The 17,899-nt window shown below is 51.4% G+C and overlaps 1 protein-coding gene across 3 annotated transcripts in view; it reads left to right on the plus strand.

The window, feature by feature from the left end:
- Positions 1-273: 273 nt before the first annotated feature.
- Positions 274-17,899, plus strand: part of LOC114859090 (plexin-A1-like) — a 143,693-nt gene continuing 126,067 nt past the window's right edge. For 2 of the 3 annotated variants that reach the window (XM_029156980.3, XM_029156981.3), the window contains exon 1: positions 278-465. The gene's annotated coding sequence lies outside the window, so the exon portion shown is untranslated. Of the gene's footprint in view, positions 466-17,899 lie in introns of all 3 variants that reach the window. The other variant, XM_029156983.3, reaches the window with a different exon arrangement.

Raw genomic sequence — 17,899 nt, forward strand, 5'->3', positions numbered from 1 at the left:
GGTTTTGTTTTAGTAAAAAAACAACAACTGTTATCATCACTATCACAACGAGCCTCCGACCACAGAGCATTAAAGCCGGATCTGTACCCGGACCAGGCGGTACCGGGACCAATGCTGCCACCTATGCGCGCCATCGAGCGGTGCGCCTCGAGATTCGCTGTAACGCAAATACGCAGCCAGGGGGCGCGCACCTGTCGCTTACTGCGCTCTCTCTCTCTCTCTCTCTCTCTCTCTCTCTCTCTCTCCCCCCGTGTCAAAGGGATGCCGGAGACTAACCGCAGCTCGTCCCTCATTCATGCTGAGCGCTGCTCTCCTGTGCGCACGGAACTGCAGAGCTGAGTTTTGGAACCGGTGCCGCCGCCGCCGCTGCTCCTCGACCGTCGAGCCCGTGGAAATGTCTCCCCCGTCAACTCCGACGTACCAGTAACATGCCATACAGGACGATCTCGGAGGACGGTTCGACAAGTAAGTACGGCCAAACTTTTTGTTGTTGTTAATCATCGCTCCACTCGTCTTGGAGGATTTTCCCCCCCTGCATCCAATATGTTGATGGCATTTGTCTCCTTCTCCGATCCTCCCTCCTCTCTCCCCTTGTCCTCCTTCATTCGTACTGATGCTGTCTCTCCTCCGTGGTCGTTATTACACGGACCAGTGTGCGCTACGGAAGATGCGGGTTTATTTCGTCTTTGCGCTAAGTGTTTGCGCACGGGTTGTGTTGCGCACCGGCGGAAAGCGGCCCCAAACGGTCGGCGAAGCTCGTTGATGGACTATTTGTGAAACGACCGAGCATCTCTATTTTTTTCTGGCGGAACTGGTCAAGTTTTTGAAGGTGAAGGATTCTCTGACTTCACCGACAACGGATTTGGGATGCGAACGGGCAACGGGCGCGGGCCGTCAGTGTCAGCTCCCACGAGCGTGAAGTTAACCGTTACACGAGTCGTTCCAGATGACAGAAGCGCTGTCGCAATATTCTACTGGTTCCGTTAGACTCGGTCCGCGTGAAGCCTCTGCTGAGCGCGGCGGGCAGCGCCGACGGGAGCAGAACTGGAGTTCCGAGTGCGCAATTCTTTCCTGAAACCAGGACTGAACCCGCACCCGCACGCGCGTCGCTTTAACTGCGCTCTAGAGAGTAAGTCAACTTGGAAACCCGCTTTGCCTTCGCGGTGCGCGTGCACAGCGGCGTGCGTATGCGAGCCACTGAGACCAGACCAGAGAGTTGAGAGCGCGCGCGCGCGTAGAGCCGTGCACAAGTTTTCCCCGTTTTTGCTTGTTTAGGTGCAGAATGTAAACGCGTATTGTGTATGCGGCGCGTGACCCGTGACTCTGAGGTGTTTTGTTAGGGGTCTGTGCGACAGCTTGGTGCGGATGTGTGTGTGTGTGTGTGTGTGAGTCCTCCGCTCTCTGACACAAACATGCGCGCGCGCGTGCGCTTCGCATCATCATTTTGGAGTCGCATCAACATGCTTTGACAGTTTTGTGTCACCTTATGAATTTTTGACTTGAAATGCGTAGGTGAGGCAGACGGGCTGGTTTTGAGAGACTACGGGCACTGAGCCACTGGTTCGGCTGCCAGCCACATAGAGAAAAATCTATTTAAGATGTGTGCGCGTGCACGTGTGTGCGAGAGAGAGAGAGAGAGAGAGAGAGAGAGAGAGAGAGAGAGAGAAGGGAGCGTCTTCTCTGAACTCCTCTCATCTGCTCGTGTCTTTCTTCTTATCTCACTGGGGGGGGGGGGGGGGGGGGGGGGGGTGGGGGGTGTGACGGTGTGGGAGCTATAGAGAGATGCAAAGAGCAAATACATATGGAAGGAACACTTCTCAACCTCCCTGTTAAATGTGCATGTGTCATTGGGCGCCTGTGCTGGGACGCGTTGATAAGGTGGAGAGCCTGAACGTCACCTTCACTCGGGGCCAGAGGCGTGACATCCAAAGTGACTGCTTACGTGCGTGGCTATGGTGAAATAACGACTGGGGAACATACGAGCTCCTGGAACAGACGCAGTGTTTTGGGGGGTTTTAGCTTAAAACGAGTCGAGCCTCGACAACAGCGGGGCTGCGCGTGCATCGAGCTGCCTGTAACCTAATTACCCAGTTTATTCTCAGGTTCCCTTATTATTATTAATTTGTTCTAAGGAGATCATCCTTTGGTTCCGCTCTCCGTGCGTCCACCTCCCTGTTCCTCGCCCGCGTTCTCAGTGAGCAGTCGCAGGAAGCGGCTCCGTCGTACTTTCTGGCCTTCTTCTCACCTGTAAAAGTAACGATGGTGCCCATCCGTCAAACATGGCGCAAACAGCAGGCGATCTGAACAAGAGCCTTGAGAATAAAGGCAGACGAAGGTGTTTTAGGGCGCAGGCTGTCATAAAATGGCCACGGATGGGGATGAAGGGGGGCTTTTACTGTATATGGAGTCTGTGCTTAGAGGCTGTACTGTATGTATGTATGGGCGGGAGAGTTCAGCCCCACTCAGTGTGGAGTCCCAGTCACGCTCTCTCTCGCTGAGGATGAAGAGACTGGCAGGTAAACTGATATCATGTGGCAGAAGACCAGTCTGAGGCCCACACACTGTACGACGGGCTCACAGCGCGTTTAGCCAGCGATGAGCTTCCTTTAGACTGGCTCTCATAGGGAATGAGGGAACCTTATGAATATGAGCCTGACTGTAAATGATTACGAGGAGAAAAAGACATTTGCACTCGGTTATGATCTAAATAAAAACTTGCAGCTGAGCTGAGGGTTGAATGAGCATCATGGTGCCTGGCTAAAGGCACGAGGGCAGAAAGATGGCGGCCAAGAAACGTATGTGGCTGTAACAACAGTAAATGAGGCTTGAGGAAAAATATTATATACTTTACACAATAATGTGCACAATATAACACACGTGTTGTATGATAACGCTAACCTTCAGGTGCTGTCACAAGGAGAAGGCAGGGGTTGAACCCGGGTCCTTCTAGCTGAAGGCTGAAGCTGCCTCCACGTTATGCGTGCAGCGGGTCGGAGCGCTCCTGCTCTCTGGGGATGAAACAACGTCTCCTTCCGCGTCCTCTTCTGATCAGCCCGCGAGAAGCCGTTTGGCAAAACACACTGCGGGAGAGCGCGAGCGCGAGGACGGGCTCCCAATAAAAGAGGCGACGCGGCTTTCAAGCGCCTGTTTGATGCAGCCTCCGCAGCGAGAGGCCGCGGCGCATCAAACGCGGCAGGCGGCTTGAAATGGTTCCACGTACGGGGCGGAGACGCGCTCCGACGCCGCGTGGGCGCGACGGGGAGCGGCGGCCGCAAACGCTCGCTTCCCTCAGTTCAGAACGGGACGCGCGAGGAGCTGTTTGAGTGGGACTAACGGGTGTGGGTGGGGAAGTTGCTCCCTCTCTCCGAGCGGAGCCGGGATAATTCTGCCGTTGTTTTGTCAGCAATTAAAAGAATTTCAGCGGCCCATTTTCCCGCGCCGCTGCAGACCATACAGCTTTTGTTTGTTGTCCCCAATGGACAATTTCTGCCTTATGTTCTGTGCTCCGCGAACTGTTGAGGCAGCAAAACAGTCGCTGCGTCCGTGTGTGCGTGTGTGCGTGTGTGTGTCTGTGTGTGTGTGCGTGTGTGTGTAACATCGCTGAACTTGCTTGTGTCCAGTCAGAACGTTTCACACCCACAGACGCACAAACGGACGGACTCTGACGCCGCCGCTCGCTCTGAATTTGCACTCACAGCAGCACCGGGAAGGATGGTTTCATTATATCAGACCCTCTTGGGTGGTGGGAGGTGGTCTCCGTGCAGCTAGAAGGGCCTTTGCAATGAAAGCCTCCTTCGTGTTGCTACTATGGACGTGACAGCTTAAAAATGGGGATTTGGGGTCATTGAAGGAGGCTGGAGGCTGGATGGAGGTGGGACGACTGGGGTGTGGAAGGCAACACGATGGGTGAGAGTGGGAGTGGGAGTGGGAGTGGGAGTGGGCCTGCTCAGGGGCTCGCGGTGCGAGGCAGTGGATCTCCACTCTGCTTCTGAGTGGCAGCACCGTGGGGGGTCCTGTTGAGGGCGTCCCTGTTTCTGCTCGGCCGCGCTGCTTGGAACAAAGAGAAGCTGTTATCGTAATTATTAACATATGGCACATGATGCACAGCGACTTCACAGGGTTCCCATCACGACTGCAAGATGTGCAAAAGCACGTTTTTGTACCCTGTCCGACTGTCGTGCGTCTCTCCGCACTGGACGTCGCATTAAAAAGCAAAACAAATCACATAAAGATGCTACAAGACGGCGCGAGGAGAGAGAGGCGAGTCCTCAAAAGTGAGAAATTGACGGGAATGAAAGAGGAGCTGGAAGCAGTGAGGCAAAAAGAGAGAGCGATGGATCTGAGAAAGAGGAGGACGGAAACAAGGCCGCCCGGTCTTTCTGGAAGTGATTAGTTATTCACGAAGAAGTGAGGAGACAAAGGGGAGTTGGAAAGAAAGAAGGTGAGGACAGACACAAATAATCAGATGAGCGACTCCAACGCTGATGCTCCACATAAGGACGCTGCAGAGAGCGGACAGATGGCGGCAACGCCAGCGGAGGCTTAGGTTCCTAGAGTGCGGAAACACAGCAGCATTTGTGCAACAGTGAATGAGTGGATGCGCCGCGGAGCCTCGGTGAGAGGGAGGACGGGGCTGAACCACGCTGGGCCGCTACAGAGGAGCAACTGCTGTAGCGGCCCGACGACGAGGCGCGAGTCAGAGCGAGTCAGAGCAGCAGCAGCAGCAGCTCACACCGTGGACTGTAGTCGAGTGTGTTTAAAGTGTGACACCGGGGAACAGATTCCTTCTGCTTCATGCTGCAGCGCCTGTTACTCCCTATTTAGCATCTAGTAGCAGATTTTCTGTTGTAGTGGGATAAAGCTCAGACCAGGTTATGACTCGTATGTTGCGTTTTAATGTTTCCATTACTTAAATGAAGGTTCGGTGGTAACATCTGTCAATAAGCCACGTCAGACAGTGAGTCTATTAAATTGCCGTACAAACATTCAGCATCCAGCATAATAATCAAAAATCTGTATTATTACAATTCAGTGTCTGTTTATTCAGCTGTTTCTTTCCCCAGCTGTGAAAAACAACAGTCCAAACTTTAGTGGTTCTTGATTCTCATTTCGGGGCTAAATCGGGTTCAGCAGGGGTCCAGACAATATTTGTACTTCTCAGAACAAAGCAAAAGGAAAGGAACGAATACCGCGCCGCTTCGCGCGATGCTTTTGTTTTGTTCCGCTGCCAACTGGAGGCCTCTGCCAGCCGAGGGGGGTCCGATGCAAGGCGACGCTGTCATCGGTCTGGAGCTGTGAGCGCAGCGACAGGCATCCTGGCAGCTCCCCCCTCGGAACCAGCGACACGTCAGGAGCGGCGTCTGGGAAACGCTGAGTCAGCGACGATGCTCCCGGACCCGGCTCCAGGCTCGTTTCTTTCGGGTCGACCCGGCCGGCGGTCTCAGACCAGCGAGGCCCGAGACGCTGCTGCTGCTGCAGACGTTGGGAGTGACACAACCACAGCACTTTTGTCTAGAGAGACGAATTTACTCAATAACCTGTGCTTAATGGGCCTGTCTGTTCTTCTCTGTTTGACTAACGTCATGTGGGCCATTATTTAGCATCATTCTCCTCCCAGCTGCCTGCGCGCGGCCTGGATGCGTGCGACGCTTCGTGCACATCACTGACCGACAGCAGCGCCGCATGAACCGCGCGGGCCAACGCCACTTATTATGGGATTCGATTTGACGGCGCTACAAATCCTGGCTTTTTTCTTGAAGTCGTAGCGGATCCACGGGAACCAGGTCCACTCAAGGAGCTTGTAATTGGCTCCGCTCCTCGTGTTTGTGTTGGCTTTTGTGCGTCTCCTGCCAGGCGTGATTAGTTCCTCTCTCAGCAGACTGGAGAGGCCGCTCCTCTGCTCCCTGACATCCGCCGCTCGGCTCCTTCTCTCCCCGTGCGTGCGTGCGTGCGTGCGTGCGTGCGTGCGTGCGTGCGTGCGTGCGTGCGTGCGTGCGTGCGTGCGTGCGTGCGTGCGTGCGTGCGAGCGTGCGTGCGTGCGTGCGTGCGTGGCCCCTAAATGTGCAGAAGCTGGTGGAGAATGGAGAATTGTTAGTCTCCTGGTTGAACATATTTGTTAAATGATGAAATTTCTACATGGAATCACTGTCATCTCGTGTCCATCCAGCGCTCGCTTGTATCCGTGTCACTTGCACTGTGTAGCGTCAGGCTCCTCGGCCGGTGTGATGTTTTGCCGCAGCTGCTCTGGGGATTAGTCGTGCGACTACACAGAGGCAGAGAGAAAAGCATGAAAGAGCGCGGGTCGACCACGGAGCCGTGCCGCTCTGATGGGATTAGAAGGGGTTAAACCGCCGGGCGATAAAGACTGGCATTCCTCCGTCACACACACACTCAGGCCGCTGCGTGTGTGTGTGTGTGTGTGTGTGTGTGTGTGTGTGTGTGTGTGTGTGTGTGTGTGTGTGTGTGTGTGTGTGACACAGAAAGATGTAGAACCGCCATGACCTACATGAACCATATGCTCATCTTTGTAAATGGTATCAGTCATATTTTCTAATGAGGGACTTTATTGGACACGTCCATGAGACATCAGGAGGAGAATGAATTGTAGTGAATGCGCTTTGATATTAAGGGTCGTCGCCCAACAGCAGGATCGTCCTGTCCCGTTGGGATGACGTCTTCACATTGGCCACGTTGCTCCCTCTCAAAAACACATTGCAGCACACCTGAAATTTGCCAAGGCGCCCTGACACTGCACTGCTACTGGGAATGTGTGGACTGATGTGTGTGACTGAAACCAAAAGCTGAATTATTCAAAGCAGCTCCGTGTGTGTGTATGTGTGTGTGTGTGTGTGTATGTGTGTGTGTGTGTGTGTGTGTGTGTGTGTGTGTGTGCGCGCCCGTGCGTGTGCGTGTGTGTGTGTGCGCGCCCGTGCGTGTGTGCGTGTGTGTGTGAGACAGACAGTGTGTTTCACTGACCTATAACTACCACGGGGCAGCCAGGCAGTTCCAGCGCTGAGCAGCAGGGGATTACTGATGGGTTTTTCTCTGCATGCTGATGCTCAGAACTGGGGGGAAAAAAAAAACCCTCGCGTGGGGAGAAACACTGAGGGGAAGCAGCGCGTGTGTTTGTGTGCGCGCGGGAGCGCGGGCGAGTCGGACAGAGTGAGGGATCGCCGCTCGTGGTGCTGTTTAAGAGTGACTTAGTGGCTGCTGGGGCTGAGGCCGCTGCAGGAATACAGTGCGTCGCCTCGGTTCATCATCGGGGCCCCGGTCTGAGCGCTGTCACCACGTGTTATATGAGAAAACAGACAGAGTAAACTCCCCGCTGTCATAAATTAGAGGCTTAGAGGTCAGTTTTCCTGGAAGAGCTTCAAGCTCGGCTAATATCGACTGGTGCACGCGCCTCTTTTCTGTACAGTATTTCACCGTTGTCACAGTGTTAATAATAGAAATCCAGACGTGCCCGACAACAAACGCACAAAAGCGCTAATCAAAGTTGTCGCCAGCGAACCCAGAGAACGAGGCCTCGCAGCAGCCGATCGCTCTCCTCTCGCCGCCGCGGTTCCGCTCGGGTTCTGGAAGTGATTACCGTGCCAGACGGACCAATCAGATAAGGCGGCTGCAGAGGCCGCAGAGGGGCATGGGCAGGGGTCAAAGGTCGCATTCCTTCCTCTCTGATTAGATCCACTGCTCACACTGCTGCACTGTAAACTGTCACAGCTGTGCGAGCGCGGCGGCACCGAGGCCTGGGCTCCGGCGTGCGCTGCTGCAATAACAGTTTAAATAGGATGCTGGAGTGTTAACACGGACTCACCGACGGTGTCGTAAAGTACCTTAGGCTTATTGTAAAGGAGGGGACATTATTGCATTAAAGTCGGGTTCTGCCAGAAATTGGCCTTTAAATAGATTAAACAGACAATGGGCCCTTTATTGCGAATGAGATGTGATTTAATCAGTGATGTCACCGCTAATACATCTAAATATTTCTTTGTTGGAGACTTAAAACTGGATTTCAGTTTTCATTATGTGCAGCTGTTGTTCTGAAATCCTCCCTTTGCTGCCGCCAGAGAGGGAACCAGAGCGGCCCGTGCCAGGCTGAGCTAGAACATGCCTAATGGAGCCGCGGGTTTTTATGTGTTTGTCCTGGTTCAGCGTTTCTGGCGCGGCGCGGCTTGCTTGGAGTCGCCGCACATTTTTTCCACATCCTGCAGGCTGGAAAAAGGAGGCTGCAGGGCCAGAGCTCTGCACACACACACACACACACACACACATGCACACGTACACACACATGCACACGTACACACACATGCACACGTACGCACATGTACATGCTCTGCTCACACACACACATGCACACGTACACACACACACACACACACACACACACACACACACACACACACACACACACACACACACACACACACACACACACACACACGTGAAGACACTGGTGTTCATTCAGGCCCCGTGCCTCAGGGTCGCCGCTTCACGCAGACGCTTCCACATGTGCACATGATTTGTTAATTCAGCGAGGCCTCGCGTCGACGTCTGTATGTTTTCACTCCGGCTTTTTTCTCCGTCACATTTCAGGCGGCGGCGCAATCAGAAGTCAACGCTGCTCTTTCGTGCGGCCGGGTGCTTGACATTTGCGTGCTGATTACGTCTGTGCGCCGGCGGCCGCCGCCGTCTTGTTTACACGAGCAGCGCGGCCGCTGGAGCGACGGGGGCCGGTCCTCGAACGCAGCGCGGCTCCAAACATCTGGATCTGCCCGCGAGCGAGCGCGACCGACGCGCAGAGAGGGGCAGCGCCGGCAGATCAACAGATCCTATCTCGGTAAACGGAACTTGTTTTCGCAGTCTTTGGGAGCGCTCCTCGTCCTTTTGCTGCACAAATATGCAGAGTCACGCAGACGGAGGCGAGGCCCGTTAATATGCAGCACAGCACCGGCCCGTCCTCTGTTCACAGAGCCGTTCTTTGGAACAAGAGACCGTTTAGGACGGCGTTTTTAAACTTCTGCCGGTTCCACCTGAGTTTGATGCCACTTACTTGTGTCTTCTTTTGTCTGTGGGCCTAATGATTGTCAATGCTGACATGTGATACTTCTATACGCGGCTCCACGTCATTGATTCCTTCTGCATCTTCTCTCCTCAGTCTCAAATACTTCGCTGGCCAACAGACAGGACTATTTAGGTGCCATTCATCCACCATAAAAAAAAAGAGAATAAGCAAGTGCCATTGAATGTGTTAATAGCTTTCCAGTGCTCTGCGAGGGAACTGTTCAGAAAGCTTAAAGAGCCAGGCACAAACAAATAAACAAGCCGAGCCTGTGTGAAGACAGGCGGCTCGTGCCAAGTTGCAGGAACTAAAAAGTGTATCGCGAGTCGACTGAAAGCGTTCCAACACGCTGGGATTTGGGGATGCCAGGCTCCTGATGGATGCTATCACGTCTCTAACACTGGCACCGGCAACAGATATAGTCACAGAAATGTAATGTGGCCCCTCGTTCCGAGCCAAAAAGTCCTGGCAAATCAAATGAGGCCTGTGTTTCAGATTCAGCCACACAGGCATTTGTTAAAGGCTGAGCTGCTAGAGATCGAAACGTGAAACTGTATTTTGCCAAAATGACACTAACTTACGTGCCCGACGTGAAGTTGGGCTCTGATAGAAGATGCTAATGAGCAGGGTCGTCATCGCGCTGGTTAACGTTGACTTTCATTTTGCATTTGGAAGGTCGTCTAATAAGTCCAATCACCTTGATAACCCGGAACTGCTTTATGAGGCTTCCTGTCTGTTTTAATAGTGTCCCAGTTTAACGTTACAGCCTGGAAAAAGCCGTGGTCGGCTCCACACAATATGTTTGTCGCTTTGTAAATTATATTTCTCCTTGCATAATTTAAATTTGCTGCCAGTTCGCTCTTTATAAAGTGATGAGTCACATTATTGGCTTTGTGCATTTGGGATCCTGACTCACGCTGCTGCCATAATAAGTCCTGCATGAAGACAAAGACTGCTTTAACAGTGGGTTTGCAGATTACAAGTAGATGACCATCATATTTCAGTCGCCCTTTTATTTATTTTTATTGCTGTGACCTTATAGTGTGGGTAAAAATGAATTCACTCTTTGTAATTATAATATATAAAGAAAAACTGTGCAGACTTCTCTGTTGACAGTGCATTTGAATTAAAAGCTAGTTAGATGTGACGCCAGCAGTCACTGAGACCACATGGAGCTCAGTGAGCAAATATTTTCCCTCAGAGGTCCCGTGGGGCAATCATCGGCTCCTTAGTGTGATTTATTTCCTGTTCAGCGGCGTGATGGGATGTGAATTGAGACAGGGTGGGAACGAACTGGTACCAAAGTGGTCGGAGAAGGTGGTTTGATCGCGCGGCCCGGAAGAGTCTGATTAGTGTGGACATTATCATCCATTACTGCACCGTGTTAGCAGAGACAGAAAAGCAGGGAGGATGATGTGTGCGTTGACTGGGTCGGCGTGTGCGGTGCGAACTCACCGGAGCCAAGTGAGATTTTATGGCCTAGCATGTGATTGAAAGACTTGCTGGTAGAATCTACAATTAATAAGCGTGCAGCCGTCCTCTGGGAGGGTCACGTGTCTCAGGTTAGGACCAGACAGCTTGTTTATACAGTTGGATTGCTGCGGATCCACAGAGACTCGGTCCCCTCGGCCTCTCACTCTCTCTCTCTCTCTCTCTCTCTCTCTCTCTCTCTCCAGGCCAGGCCTTTCTGTACTCTCACGCCCCCTCTGACCTCCAGGCTCGCGGGTGATTAGGGAAAATAGTTTAACAGCAGTATCGGGAGGACACGGGCTGTAACGCGGCCTGGCTGAGTGTTTGTTCGGCAGCAGCAGGTCTCCAGTCGGGGATGGGTTGTTATGAGTGACTCTGATATTGCGCTGTGGAGCTGTATTTTCACTTTGCAGCGTGCTCCTGCCATGAGCCGTACCAGCGGGGCCGTAGAAGCGGGGCCCTGGGTGTGTTTTTCCCTCCTGGCCGTCTTTATCAGCGCTGTCCAGCTGCTTTGAAAACCGTATTAGAAAGCTCAATTTACTTGGGCTTGATTGTCCTTCTGTTTTCATTTGCCTTCAATTTTCTCTCAGTATTTATGTTTTCTTATAATTATTTTAAATTGTTAGCTTTTGACAGGATGTTTTGTCTCTGCAGCACTTTAAACAGGTTTTTATTATTGTTCGAAGGGGCAAGCGACATCCAAAAGCATTATAACTTGGCTGGAAGTCGTATGTACTGCACTGTGCTTGAATTATGATTTCCAGACAGAAAGAAAAGCAAAACGAAGGTGAGCTCCAATGCATCACCACTCTGAAGCTGGAGAGCCAACACATGCGGCTGATTATTTATGAACCCCCGTTGGCGTGTGCCGGCCAAAATCTACACCGCTCTGCTGCATCCAGCTGAAATATTGCTTTAAGGTTAACAAGGGGAAAGCGTGAATTTCCAAAGTTGTGTAAGAGAAATGCAAAAACGCTGCGGGCCGGGCTTCATGACCCTCCGAGACATGAGACGTTAACAAGAGAAAGTTGAGCGCATGATTGAGTTGCAATGAAATCAGTGTAACTTTGTGATTGGCACCTGTTTATTCAGTTTATTCAGAAGTGATGTCAAGGTCTGAGATCTTACCACAGTACAACTAAACAGAAAACTCCCTTTAATGGATGAAACCTGCAGCAGAACCGGGTCCAGGGTGGGCGGCCATCTGCCTCGACCGGTTGGAGTCATCAAAGGAGGAGTAACAAACACAGTCAGGCAGTTTGTTTACAGCAGATGAACCAGATGCTTCAGAGTGTCCTCCTTTTGTTGCGGGAATATGGTTTTATTGCTGGAAACCTCTGTCCTCTGCTGCAGCTTTCTTGTTTTACAGCTATATGCTGATTATATGTTTGCTGGAGTCTACAGTAGATGCCTCCACTTGATGGTGACCTGCTCATGACCCAGACACCATCGTGGCAGTCTGTCTTCTGCAGATGCCCACAGGGTTGTTAGAGCCCGGTTCAGCTGCAGGGCAGCCTCTCTGGAGCTGGTACCGATTCAGCACCTTGCTCTGTGACTCAGCAGACTCCATGACTGCCAACATTGGGCTTTTGCACGTGAATTGCCAACAGAGTGAAGGATTAGGCCTCATTCCCACCACTGTCCCCCGCTCATTTTGTCAAGTAATGCATAAAAGTATGAGGCGTACACATGCACAACAGTCACATTCCTTCCCTCCGTGAGGCCGTGGCCTCGCAGCGGCTCTGGAATGCTGTCAGCTCTTAGACGTGATAATCAAAACCAGATTGGCCCGATCCAGGATCCCGTCCAATCGCAATCAGGCCCGTGTGCCGCCTCAAGAATTTACCGCCATCATGCGCCACTGTAGCGCTCTGACAGAAGATCAACAGTGGGTTATCAATGGAATCATAACAGGGTTCCTCTAATGTATTTGTGTGGAAAGGGAAACCCACACCAGAAAAGGAATCTGCTAAAGATGTATTATCGAATGGGGCCGAGGTGAAATTGTCCAAAATGGAATTGCTGAGAGTGAAGCCAGTAGAAAAGCCATGCATTTTTTTAAGCTAGGAGCTTTGGAGGAGAATGACATACAGTAATAGTATAATAACATCTTTCTTCATTCTGCCGAGCCCATAAATCTCCCTCTCAGGGACATTTGGGGTTTTACCGTATTAAAACACACTAACTCCGTGCTAACGGCGCACCTATGTAGCTAAAACTAACGGCGCTAGCTTTTGATTTAAACGACACAGACGCAATGATAATCAGTCCGCGGCGATTTTTATTCATCATCCTCAGATCTTTTATTTGAGTCATTTGAATTTCGTCCCCTGCGTTTTCTATCCCAGCAGATAAACTTGTCGAGAGCGTTCGGTGAATATTAGCTCTGCTACTAATGAAGCAAATGTATTCTCAATGCAGTCTAATCTAATCAAAATGTCACGGTGGGATCGTTTCAGGCTCAGTATCGTTGAGACCTGAGCGAGGTGCAACTCCTTGTGCTGCAAATGCTAGTGAGATGTGTAAATATGGCCTGGTTGACACTGTGGGACTTGGACCTGTTAATCAAACAACATGAACAATGGGAAGATGAACTGGAAGCTGGAGGACTGTGAGGGGTTAAATGCTTTGGACTCAGACGGGCTCGTCCTCCACTGGATCTGAGCTACTGTGTGCAGTTTAATAAGCACTTTCATTTATATTAAAGATGCAAATGTAGCATTTACAGCGAGATTGATATGCACGGAGGAAGCGTGTGTGCGTGTGTGTGTGTGTGTGTGTGTGTGTGTCGGTACCACTTTATCAGGGTCTTCTGTTCATTAGCCCAGTGTAATTGTGTTAGCAATGTTGCTGGCAGGGTGGGAAGAAAATATCTGTGTGTAAAGGTCACATCAGAGGCGAGATGACACCAGATAGATGACACACACACACATGCACGCAGCAGTCACACACCTCCTGTCACATCCACGGCGCCCGGCGCTGCCCGTGGAAACCGGTGAATGCGCTTTATTTTGAAAGCCTCCCCGTGCCCTGAGGTGTGCATATGTCTTTGTGTGGCTGCGTGTGGGTCTGCGTAGGATGCGCGGGGGCCTGATTCATGTGGCGTGCGTCTAATCGAGTGCGATGTTCCTCCTCCCGCCGCCTGACATCTGCAACGTAGGCAGCGTGGAGAGCGGTTCCGCCGCGTTAAACCGCGGCGCTCGTGTGCGTCCAACTCCTTGGGCTGCAGTTGGCTGCATGCGAACACACAGAAAATGCATGAGCCCACGTACCCGCAAACGCCTGCTCCCTGTGAGGGCTCTCACGCGGTGGAGAGGGTCTGTCTGCAGCGGCCAATTGACATATTAGGACCGTAGTATTTCCTGCCTACCTGCATGTGTGGGTGCAGGAGTGTGGACATCTGTGTAGCATTAATACCAGGTCCTCGTGACAACAGCTCTCACTGGTGTGATAATGAAAACAATGTGATTGTTGGTAGTTTTTATAGACAGGGCGGTGTCGGGCAAACTTCTGGCCGCGGCCGCGTGGACGCTGTGAAGCGGAGGGTTCTTGAACGATGCAGCGTGAGCAGCAGCTTGTGGAGACCACGGGGGGCTGGGTCTGGTACATGTAAGTGGGTCAGCAGTGGTAGCAACACACTGGTAACGCCTACCTGGAGGGGGCCGCTTAATCGGAGCTACGCTCGGGAACTGCTAGCGTCCAAAAAAACAGTCCACGCTTCATCATATGCAGCATAAGCTCGTCAAATCAGAACTGGTTTATACCTTTTAGGAATATTATCACCTCCAACGTCCACTGGGACGTACTGTAGAGGCAGCAGGAAACTCGTCTCATCTCTACCCACCTGCCCCTTTTACAATAGCCGTGCAGCTTGATTTGTAGAACTATAAAGGTTTTCAAATGGCGGCTGGTGACCTGCCAGAGTGTCTGATGGAGTAGGCAATTACCAAACATACCGGAATTTGGCTTATGGCGGCTGTTCATTTTTCACTCTCGCGGCTAAAAGGCTTTCATCGTGATTATCTGCAGCGGGAATTATCGTAACCTCGTCCTAAGGGCCGTGTCGAGCTCGGCACCTCGTAGGACCCGCGCTGCACCGTGGCAACGGGACTTCAAGGTCACGGTGCAGCTCAGCAGCTCGCCGCTCCTCGGGCGGTGTCGCCGCTCGGCCGCGACGAGGAGGTGCGGGTCCGATTTTACAGCGAACGAGCGCTGAAAGCTTAACACGTCTGTAAAACATCTCGGCGGTTGCAGTGAATGTGCAGCTGAGGTCGGGGGGGCTGATAAATGACAAAAGGGCAACCGCTAAAAAGAAAACCTTCTGCAGACTCAGCAGCCGGAGCCAGACACATCGGTGCGAGGCGCTTTTTGGTTTTCTCTGTGAAATCTGTGAGGATACGGATCCTCCACCGTCGGGCTTCAACCAAAAACCAAAAGTTGACTGTCATTACTATTCTTTCCATGGAGCAGGATAATTCATGACAGAAAAGCATAAACATCTACTTTGGCTCGGTTTAAAGATGTTTTGGAGGAAATTAAAACCCCAGAGGAACAATCTGTGGAGAACTCCAGAAGCTGGACCTGCTCTCAGAGTTTCTGGGCTCCACGGCTCCAAGACCAGACGTTCCATATTGATACTGGGGGGTTGCATGCTGACAGGAAGTCAGGACGGTGCAAGCATTTGTTGTAGATATCTGTCATGACATCCCATCCACCTCAGCTGCTCCCTCACCTGAGGGGATTTTAAAATCTCTGAATTCATGCCGACTCGCTGAATGCGTGCGCTCTCTCCAAAGGCGCTCCAGCTCATTAGCTCAGGCCTAATGCCCGTCCCTGCTAATGGGAAGCGGACATTCAACAGCTCCAGCTTATAGTCGCCGCAGTAAAGCAAGTTTCAACTGCAGCTGGAGTATAACGTCTCTCAAGCAAGATTGATGGTGATCTTCCGCTCACCTTCAGATATGAAACTACAGCATGTGCTTAGTTTCCCATTTGTCTCCACACAAGCCTCTCAGCACCGGTGGAGAACCCGCTCCCTCTTCCTTCTGTTGCCCTTGTTGTTTTCGCGCCATGTCCTTTTCCGCACATACAAACACATCGATTACAGTACTTTTATTTTCCTTCACCCCCATCCAGTCAATGAGCTTTGCTGTTTCTTCTTCTTCTTCTTCTTTTTTTTAATTCTCACCATCCTTCATTGCACCATCTCATTTTCTTAAACTGCAAAATTGCTGTTCTGCAGTTGGGAGCCAGCTTCGATTATCTGCGCCAAATTCCCTGATAAAGAACTGTGTTTCTGTGCCTATTCAAGCACTTAAAGCCCCTCTAAATGGCTTTAGCTGCAGGGTCCCCTCTTCGGAGAGCGCGCACACACTTTGCAGCGATTTCACCCATCAGGGGAATGATCCAACTGCAAAGTAATTTCTCTTTTAAAGGTTTGTCAGCACATACAAATTTCTCCCCCTGTCTCTCCTGCCGAATGCCGTTTTCTCCTGCTGAACAATTTGTGCGTATAGAACTGCTTCTGCAATTAGGCCAGGAAATGTTTGTTTGTCTGCGGCGCGTCCCGTGGGACAAAGCAGGTGTCTTTCGTTCAACCAGTTCAAATGGTTTAAGGAAGTGCCTGCAGGTTGAAGCGCAGTGCAGGTGGATGAGCTTGGAGTGGCACGGAAACATGTCACTTACATGGAGCACACATTAAGGTTATTGCACCCTACAACACCGCACCAGGCAGATGTGCGTGATCTGGATAGTCGGTGAGGAACATATGTTGAGCGAACGGATGACAGGTTGATAATTAGAGTCGTGTCAACAGACGAACGCCGGGAAATCCCACGAGAACGGACGGGACGGCGCTAACAGGGCGCCAGCCAGTCGCCGTGAATCTGTGCTGCTGTTTGCAACAAGCCTGAAGGTAAAATGGGTTGAGCCCAGCCACAGACGCTGCATGAAGGGCTGAGCTACTGCAGCTCTGTGCCGTCATGAGATCCAGACCCTCCATCCACGCGACCTGATCACCTCATGGGAGCGGTTGCTTTTGCTTTAGCACTTGTGTGAGAGCAGTTTGAATAGCTGCTCCGTCGCTGCCCTCAACCTCATGTTAGAGAGCTATGGGGAAACACTCACCCACAAACACGCGGGACGGAGCTGTTGGCGCGACAGGAGGGTGGCGACGCCCACAGCTACTGCGGCTCAAAGTTGCTGTTGACATTTCTGCAGATAAAGAATCCAAACAAAGCCGTGGGCTTCGCGAAAGGCCTGATGATGTGGAGCGCGTTTGGTCGCAGTGGAGTAGGTTGTAGAGTGTTTTTATCACCTGGCGTATAAACGGATACAAAGAGTCCAACGCCTCATCTGGATGAATGGGAATCATCAGAACTGAAGAGCATTTTTGTTTGGTTTTTTTAAGAAAAAACCTGTCACTGAAGCTACAAGCTCCACACATGGCTGCCGTCGTTGGGCCCCTATGTTTCTCTCACCATTAATAAATTAATACCAAGTGCAACCGGTCTGGGGAGAGCAATAAACTAAAGCCTATCAGACTAAAACCAATCGGAATCCTCCCACCGTGAGGAGCTTGAAGACACTAAGCCCAACGAATCGGAGGATCTGTCCGATTCAGACACGTCTGTGTCTTAGTGGGTTCTTGACTTTGCTGTCGGACAAACCAGTCTGCTTCCACGTGCGATTTTGTGGCCGGAGTAGCTCCACCTGCATCTCCGTCTCCTGCTAGCTCATCATCAACTGTTGGAAACGCTCATGCTGAAAGCGCTGCTGCTGTGTTGTTGTGTTATTGTGTTGTTGTGTTCGCACCCAGCTGTCAGGGGTCAGCGTCTCAATCGTGGAATGCGACTGTACGGGATCCGCACGCGTCTTCATTCTTTCAGCCTCACACACTTTGATTTAGTCACTTCCTGCTGTTCCTCTGAATCTGTGCTTGTTGGCAGAAGGTGGAACTTCGGACCAGAAGAGTTCGTTTAGGACAATCCCAGAAATGATTCTTACTTCTGACCGTTATCCGTTATCGTCGTCACAGGCAGGTCACTGTTGATAAGCCTGTGGCAGTTTTGGTCCATGTAAACAGGAAGTTCAGTATAATGTTATCTTGGAGTCAGACAGCTATGGGCCACAACTATAGTCTGTTTTTGATGCTGACTCTCTTCTCGCTCTTTACTTTTCAATCTCACGGATTTTAAAATGATTTGAATAATAGCGTTTAGATGTAGTAACGGTTTTGCCGTTAACTCAAATCACCCCCATCGTCTCTCATGCTTTTTTATTTCTGTCTCTGAGCCTCGTGAGGATGTGAGTCGACTACCGTCTGCTGTGTTACCACTGTGTCATTCCTCCTTTTGGAAAATTGGTTCCCAG

This window comes from Betta splendens, chromosome 7 (genome assembly GCF_900634795.4).
Source record: "Betta splendens chromosome 7, fBetSpl5.4, whole genome shotgun sequence".
NCBI lineage: Eukaryota > Metazoa > Chordata > Actinopteri > Anabantiformes > Osphronemidae > Betta > Betta splendens.